Here is a 10,705-nt window from a genome sequence, read left to right as displayed (position 1 = left end):
ATTTCAAAACTAAATGAAAATCATATCCCTTGAACTTTAAATTTTTCCTGAAAAGTAGCCTGATCACTTTCTACCAAATCAAGAATACATAAGTCATCATTTGAATATATTGTAGGATTGAAGTTCATGTAAATAGAAGAAAACTTTTTTCAGCAAATAGTAAATGAATCTTTGATGAGATCTGGACAATTAATTAATCATAAAGGTCATAACAAGAGTTTTGCCTTGAAAATATTGAAGTTGTAAAGAATTGCACCAACAGGTTAAGTTGTCAATAAACATTTTTAAACAAATTTGATAAAAAGTCTAATTTATCTCAGAGATAGTCTGTGACAATATAATTATTAACAAAATGTTTAGAGAGGAATCTGCAGTCATTTAAATCTAATCGAAGGAAGCTTGGCAGCCATGAATGAAAGTGTATCTAAAAGGCAGATTTAAATTTATGCTTAATGGTGTAAAGTCAGCATTTTTAATCAGACATCGCTGATACATGCAAAGGCATCAGACTGTACAGATGTAATTAGACATTGCTGACACGTGCAAAGGCATCAGACTACACATTTTAATCGGACATCGCTGACATGCAAAGGCATCAGACTGTACAGATTTTAATCAGACATTGCTGACACATGCAAAGGCATCAGACTGTACAGATTTTAATCAGACATTGCTGACACATACAAAGGCATCAGACTACATATTTTAATCCGACATCGCTGACACATGCAAAGGCATCAGTCTACAGATTTTAATCAGACATCGCTGACACATGCAAAGGTATCAGACTCTACAGATTGTAATATCTAAAGAAGCGGTAACAACTTTGATATAATTTTAGAGCAGTTTCAAAGGTTATAAGCATGCACAACATTAAGAATAATGTAAAGGTAGTTGTTATAAACCCCCTAGTCAGCAAATTCCTTACTAGACATCAAGCTGCGACGGCATATTGTCAAAATGTATCTGGTTGACTGAGAGCCAGTATAGGTGGCTGTGTTAGCGCTTGGTTTCATTTCCATTAATTCGAATAGTGTTACATCGTACAGTCGGACCTTAACCGGGGTCGAATTGTCTCGTAATTGGCTCAAGGCACATGGTACTAATTAAATGGAAAAATGAAAACCAGCCTAGAAATGGGTGAACATAAAATATAGTATATATTGTTTTGGCTGACCAGGATTGGTTAAAAATGTAAGTTATATTTTAGGAAAAATAATCTTTTGAGAGCTTATCCAAGTTGTAACTGAAATAAAATAGAGACGTTGTTTTATTGATGGAATTTCAGTCCTTTAACATCTTGAGTTGGAACATACATTACTAAAATTAAGACATGACTCTTTGGTGCGGAATTAAAAGAATTAAAAGCACATGGTTCAAACACATGCAGGTTCAGAAAATACCACAGCACACATCCTTTCCTCTACACAGAAGTTGACATCCGTGTTTCATCTATACTGATAAATATAGGTTTGATCATGAGCACTCAAACATTTTAAGTTATTGAATTTTTAATATCATGGTGTTTTGCATAGGTTTACTTTGGGAACTGAATTAGTACCGTGAGTCCTACAAGCTATCGTTTGGACCTTGTTGGCTTATGCAAATCTTTCAGAGTTGTATTTAACGATTGATCCGATGTATCCTTTATGAAAGTGCCTAGTTGAATTGGCTTCGGGTCTGAGTTGTCCTAGATCTGGACCGAGTTGCCCCTAATTCAATGGGTTATGTGCCAATTCTCTCAGCAACACTAAAGCCAAGTTCAACACTTTGCAAGGCGATCCAATTAAATTTTCACCAGACTGCTACTAAATTTACAGTTCAAACATCATTCACAAGTTTGACTTGAGAGAGGTTAAGTTAAAAGCTTACAGTGAATCACTGTATGGCCAGCTTCCCGGCGAATATAGGGATCGTCACGATGTAGAATTAATTTAAGAATATACAGGTCTCATGCAATTATTAGGTAAGGTCTTAACTATTAGGCAGGTTAAATACGACGACTGAAATGGGAATCGCACATAGGGGAGGGAGCAAGTGCCCCCCCCCCCATTTCATCTCTAAATGTGTTTTGGCCTACATCAATAAACCTTAGTAGCTAACCACTACACCCCCCCCCCCCCAAAAAAAAAAAAATCTGCGGGCACCCCTGGTAGACTGTTTAAAGCTTGAAAAACTTTAGAAATGAAGAATCATTAAATATTTAAGGTCGCGAATTCGGCCCACAAGCCACCGCGGCTCCTGTCTGTATTAGTCGCTTCATATGAGAATGAGATGCTGGAGAGTGCAGAATGCCTATTTTCCATACAGTCTCGCAAGAGGATTACATGTATGACGTTTTATACAAAGAGGAGATTAAAATGAAGACTTTAACCAAGCTGAGGTGGAAAAATAATAGGACACACATATGTAAAACTGTTTTTTTTTCCTCAGTTAACTTTCCATTTTCAGAATCGTTCAATATTACCCGATACTGAACTCACGTGCAAATACACATATTGCATTCACGTGCTTAAAGGAACTACTTTCTATTGTAAACAAACAATGGACGCAGACGCCAGCACTTCTGATTTGTAAACAAATCACGTACACTCGCGTTAGAGGCGCTTTGCGATGTGGTTGTTTCAAATTGTTTCTGAATGAAGTAAAACAGATGTTTCATGGACTGCCACATACCAGCTGCTTTGGCACATTCCTCGTTTGTTGATACAATGTTTCGGATTTAGGCTAGCTACAGTATACAACAGACGCAAGAAAGGGTCCTTACAAATAACACACAAGTGACAAGTCATATACTGTCTTCTTTAGCTGGTGATAAGAATGGCAAAAAAAATTTACTTAATTTTACATCCTGAATGTCCTCAAAATGTACTTTCTTAGTTCTGCGAATCCGATTTACATGAGCCATGTCATAGGTTATCAATCTTGATTACACATTTCGAAATTGTACTGTAATTTCGATGATAAGTGCAATTACATCCTCCTTACTACACTCAAAATGAAATAAGCATTAAATTCCATAGCGTCGTTTTGATAATTGCAATTGAAAGACTTCATATTTTCCCACATTATGATTTCAAGCTTTCAATGACAGAAACAGAAACACATTTGCAGATGTCAACACGCTTCTCCCTCGCTTCTTCAATCCCATGTATTTCATGTGGAATTGTCACATATAAATCCAGCCCATAATCACGAAATTTCGTAGAATCGAAAATAATACCAAAATCTATTCATTCCAGATCAAATGGAAAAGTTGTTGCAATGCGCATTCATTCACAATATGACTCCAAATTTCAACTAGACACGCCATTTTCTTTCGAAAGTTATGTCGAGCGCGCTACTAAGTTCAAATGTATCTGGGCGGAGTTATGTACACAGCAATAATGTTGTTGTGTAATGATGAATATGCGCTTGTGTATTTAGTTTGGAATGCGGCATACATTCAGTTACTTTGTTTCGTGTAGTGTATTTTGTTAATATAATTAAACATTAGGTAGAATTAAATTTTTTAGCATATAATAAAAAGGTTACTGCATTTGTATTGGAAAATATAAACGCATTTTGTCGGATGGATATACTGCACTCCCAAGGATGTGCACTATTTCCATTCGAAAAACTCGTTCATATTTTCCCATACAAATGCAGTAATCTATCTATCCATCTATCTATCTATCTATCTATCTATCTATCTATCTATCTATCTATATATATATATATATATATATATATATATATATATATATATATATATATATATATATATATATATATATATATATATATATATATATATTGAAAGGAAACGTGGTTGGCCTGGTTTCCTTTTATTGAAAAGAGTATACAACGAGTTGTATATCATTGATACAGCGTACATACTATACATATTTTAGTTATCTCGCATACAAAATACACATATTTGCTCTTTGAACGGAGTTAATATTTACTTCAGGCAGCTGTGTATTGACCGAGTGAATGAACTCCTCACATGCCAGCCGAGTGTCAGCAACAAAATGTAGTTCTGTGCCTTTTGTGACTATTCACAATCCCCTTTGCATGTTGATAAGTTGATTGTTTTCTTTTTAAGTTTCTATTTTTATTTATATGGATTAAATCAATATAAGATACTTGTGATTTAAGCACGAAAGAAGGTTTTAATAAACAAAGTAGAGCACTACAAAGACTGCATGAAAATTAGTGTTTCGTAGAAACTAAGCGAAGTGACGAAACAATAAGAGGTAATTAAAATATATAATATATTTACAGTTGATCTAGGCCATTATTCTGCTTTAATTGTATGACACAGGCGAAAATACTCTAAGCTCGTCTATTCCTGGATTTTCAACCGAATCTTGCTACAATGGTCCAGAGAGAGAGAGAGAGAGAGAGAGAGAGAGAGAGAGAGAGAGAGAGAGAGAGAGAGAGAGTGAGAAAGAAAGAGAGAGAGAAAGAGAGAAAGCGGGGTGGGGTGGGGTGGTGGCTTTGGAAATTTCATATTTAGTTAACAGAACTCGATTTTTATCACGTTATAATTGGTTTAAGAAACGACAATAAAGAATTAAATACATTACTGTATGCGTGCCTTGTTACTAAGAAATTTGCCGTACACTCTCGACAGGCTATTGCAACGCTGTATCATTGATATAAAATAATGCAGATACATCCCAAGGAAAGTGTACACATATCGTTACGACGAACCATATTCTTGTAGGCTTTGGTGTAAGTTCAGTTTCAGTGTTTACATCCAGCCCAAATTATTTTTCTCTCATACTCCAGATTTCTGCGTATTTGTACCTTATGCAAGAGAGGGAAGGGAGGAACGGAAAGCAGAAATGATTGCGATGAAATTGTGTACTTTATTAAACTCAGTTTATTAATATTTTGTATCGCTATTTCATACGTCACTAATGATTAATGAGTGAAAATTCATTATTGATCTAGAATCAACGGCACACAGTTGCAAGAATGTTTATAAATGCGTATTATTGCGCCATGGGCGGATCACAATTTGATATGCAAATGATACTTTTCATCGTTGTTTTCATACGTCACTAATGATTAATTAGTAGAGATTCATAATTGATCTATAGGCCTAAAATCGACAGCACGCATTTGCATGAATGTTTATATATATATATATATATATATATATATATATATATATATATATATATATATATATATATATATATATATATATATATATATATATATTGTAGTTGGCATCTGTTAGTCTCGAGAGACGATGGAAGTACGCCCATGAGATATGTCTCCCGGTTGGTTGGTGGTTGTGCAGCGTCTGCTGTGGCTATGTAGCCCAACATTAGAGTTGCAGTCCTTGCTGCACTTGAAGGTTGCGTTTGGTGTGGGTTGGATCTGCTTTTACTTCCTCTGCGATGGCTTTTCATCAGCTAGCAAGCGTAGCTTTTTCTCGGCGGCTTTCAGACCAGTCATCAGAGCACGTCGCCAGCTGGACCTGTCTAGAGCGAGCTCTTCCCAGGTGTTGACATCGATGTCAAGGGCTTTCATGTCGCACTTGAAGACATCCTTGAAGCCGAGATGTGGCCGTCCGATCGACCTTTTGCCAAAGGCACGTTTCGAATAAAGAATGTCTTTGGGGATCCGTCCGTCATCCATCCGACGTACATGGCCCAGCCATTTGATGCGACGTTGGCGGAGGAGTGTGACCATGGTGTTAATCTTGGCACGTTCAAGCACCTCGTTGCTTGTTACTCGATCTCTCCAGGTGATCCCGACTATGCGTCGGAGGCATCGCATGTGAAAGGCGCTCAGTCTTTTCTTTTGTGAGGCATACAAAGTCCAGGTTTCACTGGTGTACAGGAGAGTGCTTGGCATGCAGGCACGGTACACGGAGATCTCAGTGTTCAGGGTGAGCATGCTGTTGTTTCACACTCTCTGCGACAACATGGAGAGAGTCGTTGATGCCTTTCGAATCTGCTTGTTAAGCTCAGCATCGAGCGAGAGGTTGTTGATGATGGTAAAGCCGAGGTACGTGAACCGACTGACCATCTCAAGTTTGTAGTTGTTATGATGATGATTGGCGGGTCCGCGTCCTGAACCATCACGTTTGTTTTCTTTAGGTTGATGGTCAACCCAAACGCGTCGCATGCTTTAGCAAAGCGTTCGATCAGGCGCTGTAGCTCAGCTTCTGTGTGAGTGGCTAGAGCAGCATCGTCTGCAGAACATGTCCCTGATGGCTGCTTCACGCACTTTGCTCTTTCCTTCATTCGTGCCAGGTTGAACATTCTGCCGTCTGATCGCGTGTGCAGGTAGATCCCTTCTGTGGACGTCCCAAAGGCGTGCTTGAGCAGGACTGCAAAGAAGATGCCGAAGAGCGTGGGGGCAAGGACGCAGCCTTGTTTCACTCCACTGCGGATGTCAAAGGAGTCGGATGTTGAGCCATCGTACTGCACTGTGCTTTTCTTATCATCATGGAAAGACTGGGTCATACATAGCAGCTTTGGAGGGCATCCGATTTTCGATAGCATTGTGAAGAGTACGTCTCTGCTGACCAGATCGAACGCATTGGTGAGGTCTATATAGGCCAGAAAGAAGGGTCTGTGTTGTTCTCTGCATTTCTCCTGCAGTTGTTTGACGGAGAAGATCATGTCGATTGTGGACCTCTCTGTGCGAAACCCGCACTGCGACTTTGGATAAACACTGTCAGCAGTCTGTTCAGGATGACGTGCGCGAAAACTTTACCCAAGATGCTGAGAAGGGATATGCCCCTGTAGTTGTTGCAGTCGCTTCTGTCGCCCTTGTTCTTGTACAGGGTTACGATGTTGGCGTCTCTCATGTCCTGAGGAACTGATGTTTCTGATATCTGCTGCTGATTGGATGCTCTGACAGAGCTGAAGCCAGTATTCATTGGCACACTGCCGTACACTCTGTACTTTGCTTCGGGTAGACCTGTATGCCTGTAGTGTCTTCTGACAGTGTGATAGCTTGTATTGCAGGTGAGCACTGCGATGCTCTTCTATGGCTGGCATGAGTGTGGCGGAGTTGGCCTCAAACCAATCATAGTTCTTTGATTGCTTCTTACCAAAGATCCGTGTGGCTGCGCTGTATTCAGTCTCTCTGATGTGATCCCATCTTTCTTTGTCACTGTCGTTCCGAGGTTCTGAATCAAACGTCTTGGAAAGAGCATAGGTGAATTACTCAGTCTTGTCTGGATATGACGTTTTGCTCACATCAATGTGTGGTTTACCCTCTTGCCTAGAGCGGTGGATCTTCTTCCCCTGAAGCTTCATTTTCAGCACACCAGCGAGTGGTCGGTGTCTCAGTCAGCGCTGCGGAAGGTACGGGTAAGAAGCACACCCTTCATGGCAGAACGTCTTGTAATGATCATGTCCAGCTGGTGCCAGTGTTTAGACCGGGGATGCCTCCAAGACACTTTATGCTGTGGCTTTGTCTGAAAGAATGAATTGGTGATGCTGAGATCGTGGTACGAGCACATCGCTAGAAGGCGCTGCCTGTTCTCATTCATCTTCCCAACACCAAACTTGCCAAGACAGGAAGGCCAAGAGTCATGATCGGCACCCACCCTAGCGTTGATATCTCCCAGCAAAATCAAGTTCTCCTTCTTTGGAATTTTGTTGATGAGCGAGTCTAACTCATCGTAGAACTCATCCTTGGTATCTGTGGTGGTGCTTAGTGTCGGAGCGTAAACGCTGATCAGGTTGACAGGCCCGGTTGTGGTGTGGATGCGGAGGGATAACAGTCTTCCATTTCCTTGTTGGCAGGGTTCTATCATCCTCAGCAGAGTGTTCCTGACCGCGAATACAACACCAAACTCTCTGGCTTCGCTGGCGCTCTTTTCTTGCCAGAAGAACGTGTAATTCTTTTGTATTACGGACCCGGAATCTGGTAGTCATGTCTCCTGTAGCGAGGCGATGTCGACCTGGAATCTTGCAAGTTCGTCGTTGATGACTGCAGTCTTTCGAACATCACTGATTGCCTGGAGATCATCTGAAAGCCCAGTCAGCATGGTCTGGACATTCCAGGTACCTAGCTTGAGGATTGGAGGTTTCCTTGTTGGTTTTCTTTTGTTATTTCTTGGTGCAGTAGTTGCAATCCGCTTGTCTGGTACTCACGTACCTTAAGCCTTACGCACCAAGCAAGACATTCGAACTGTGGAGGGTTGCCCAGTTTGAGTCAGGCGGTAGCTGTCCAGTGAAACCTGTTGGTCTCTCCCACCATCAGAAGCAACCCATGGCGTCTGGCTCTACGCCAATCAAGCGGTGACTTATAACCGGTAAACCGCTGATTCCCGTGTTGTGTCTACTCTGTAGAACGAAGCTGGAGTGTCCTCTCCAGGGCGCCAGCCTGGGCAGGATGATATGGAATATCAACTGTTGCCCATGGAGCTGATCCTCCTCTCCACGCAGCTGATGGATCCAAGGGAAAGGACAAGCCGATACGTCAGGGCACCAGCTGAGTCGCAGGAGTTGCCGAGATGACACTAAAAGCGATGACAAGTCGCCTTATGATTTCGTCTCCAGATTTTATGTTGGGGTTTACTCCCTTAGCCTTTCCCATGAGAGGGTATAGTCGAAAGGCAGCGAAGGTTTGAAATCGGAGTTTACCTTCTCCGAGATGGGCGACCACCCAAGGTTAACGAGACCCATCTGCCCGAAGCGTCTAGTTTTGAGGCGCCAGAAACTCGGCTGTCATTCTTCTCCAGTCAGTTTAAACAGGTTCCGCCACTCGTGAAGGCCTGTAGCTAGATTTAGTTGTCTGAGGCACTATCAGACGCAAGCCATTGGGAGATTTCCAAGGGAAGCAGGTTCTTATCTCCCACATCCGCCCCCCCCCCCCGGCGATGACCACCCTTGGAATCCATATATATATATATATATATATATATATATATATATATATATATATATATATATATATATATATATATATATATATATATATATATATATATATATATATATATAATATTATATCTGTGTGTGTGTGTTATTTTTAAGGTTGGTAATACTGATAATATTTACTCGGTCGTTAATACTGATAATACTCTATTATGAATATATATAGTATTTGCTCGATCATTATTACCAATAATACTTACTCGTTCATTAATACCAATAATGCTTACTCGTTCATTAATACCAATAATGCTTACTCGTTCATTAATACCAATAATACTTACTCGTTCAATAATACCAATAATACTTACTCGATCATTATTACCAATAATACTTACTCGTTCATTAATACCAATAATGCTTACTCGTTCATTAATACCAATAATGCTTACTCGTTCATTAATACCAATAATACTTACTCGTTCAATAATACCAATAATACTTACTCGTTCATTAATACCAATAATACTTACTCGTTCAATAATACCAATAATACTTACTCGATCATTATTACCAATAATACTTACTCGTTCAATAATACCAATAATACTTACTCGATCATTATTAGCAATAATACTTACTCGTTCATTAATACCAATAATACTTACTCGTTCATTAATACCAATAATACTTACTTGTTCATTAATACCAATAATACTTACTCGTTCATTAATACCAATAATACTTAGTCGATCATTTATACCGATAGTACTTACTTGATCATTAATACTAATAATACTCGAGCAATAATACCAATAATACTTATTCGATCGTTAATATCGATAATGCTTACTCGATTATTAGTACCGATAATACTCGATCATTAATACTTATATTTCAAACAGCTTTTATGTGCACGATACTTAATCCAGATTTGTATATATATACAAGGACAGAGAAGGAGATCATGGATTGGAAACTAAATGGTTTTCCAAAATTTTGCACTTAACAAGCTCGTCGTTAAAGAATTAATCTACCGTTATACTCACTGCATAATGCGCCTGAAGATCAGGATCTATGAGTAGTGAAGGGGGACACTTTACGTATAATGGGAATTAGCATTAAAAACACCCTTGGGACACTTTACGTATAAGGGAAATTTAACATGGAGAAAAATCGTGGGACACTTTACGTACAAGGGGAATTAACATGGAGAAAATCGTGGGACACTTTACGTACAAGGGAATTTAACATGGGAATAAATCGTGGGATACTATACGTACAAGGGGAATTTAACATGGGATTTTTTTTTAAAAAAGTTTTTTTTAAATTTAAATTTAAATTTAAATTTAAAAAAAGGGGTAGGCAATTCAAAGACTATCTCTTTTCGAGAAATATGGCTGGCCCTGAAAAGGGCCTTTGGGTTTTATGTTAATGTATTCATTAACATAAATGGCACCGCATTGGTCTTCTTCTTGTCCTTAGGCTGCGTCTTACTGTTGGTCCGTACATCAGCACTCTTTTCAGGCATCCTTGTCTTTCGACGTAGATCCTACGTATCCACAGGCTGGTGTTTGTCCTGTGGACAACGGTCCACTTCGATCGGACATACATGAGCAAGTCTGTCCGAAACATCATGGAAGACACAAGGGTGGATGACTCAACTGTAGTCCACATCTTGAAGCGACGAGAACAGGTGAATCAATGCATTGAACCGCGCTTATTTATAGGCGGAGGAAGGATTGAAACGGATTGAGTTCATTTACCAATCCGAACACGCGTTACAGAATTCAGTCAGCTCGCATCCAATCCGAAGAGAGCAGTCTGTGACGTCACGTAGTCAATATAGATTCGCTAGCGCTTGTGTG

The sequence above is a fragment of the Sinohyriopsis cumingii genome, chromosome 7 (assembly GCF_028554795.1).
Source record: "Sinohyriopsis cumingii isolate HCF-2022 chromosome 7, ASM2855479v2, whole genome shotgun sequence".
In the NCBI taxonomy this organism is placed as follows: domain Eukaryota; kingdom Metazoa; phylum Mollusca; class Bivalvia; order Unionida; family Unionidae; genus Sinohyriopsis; species Sinohyriopsis cumingii.
This window is presented reverse-complemented; position numbering follows the sequence as displayed.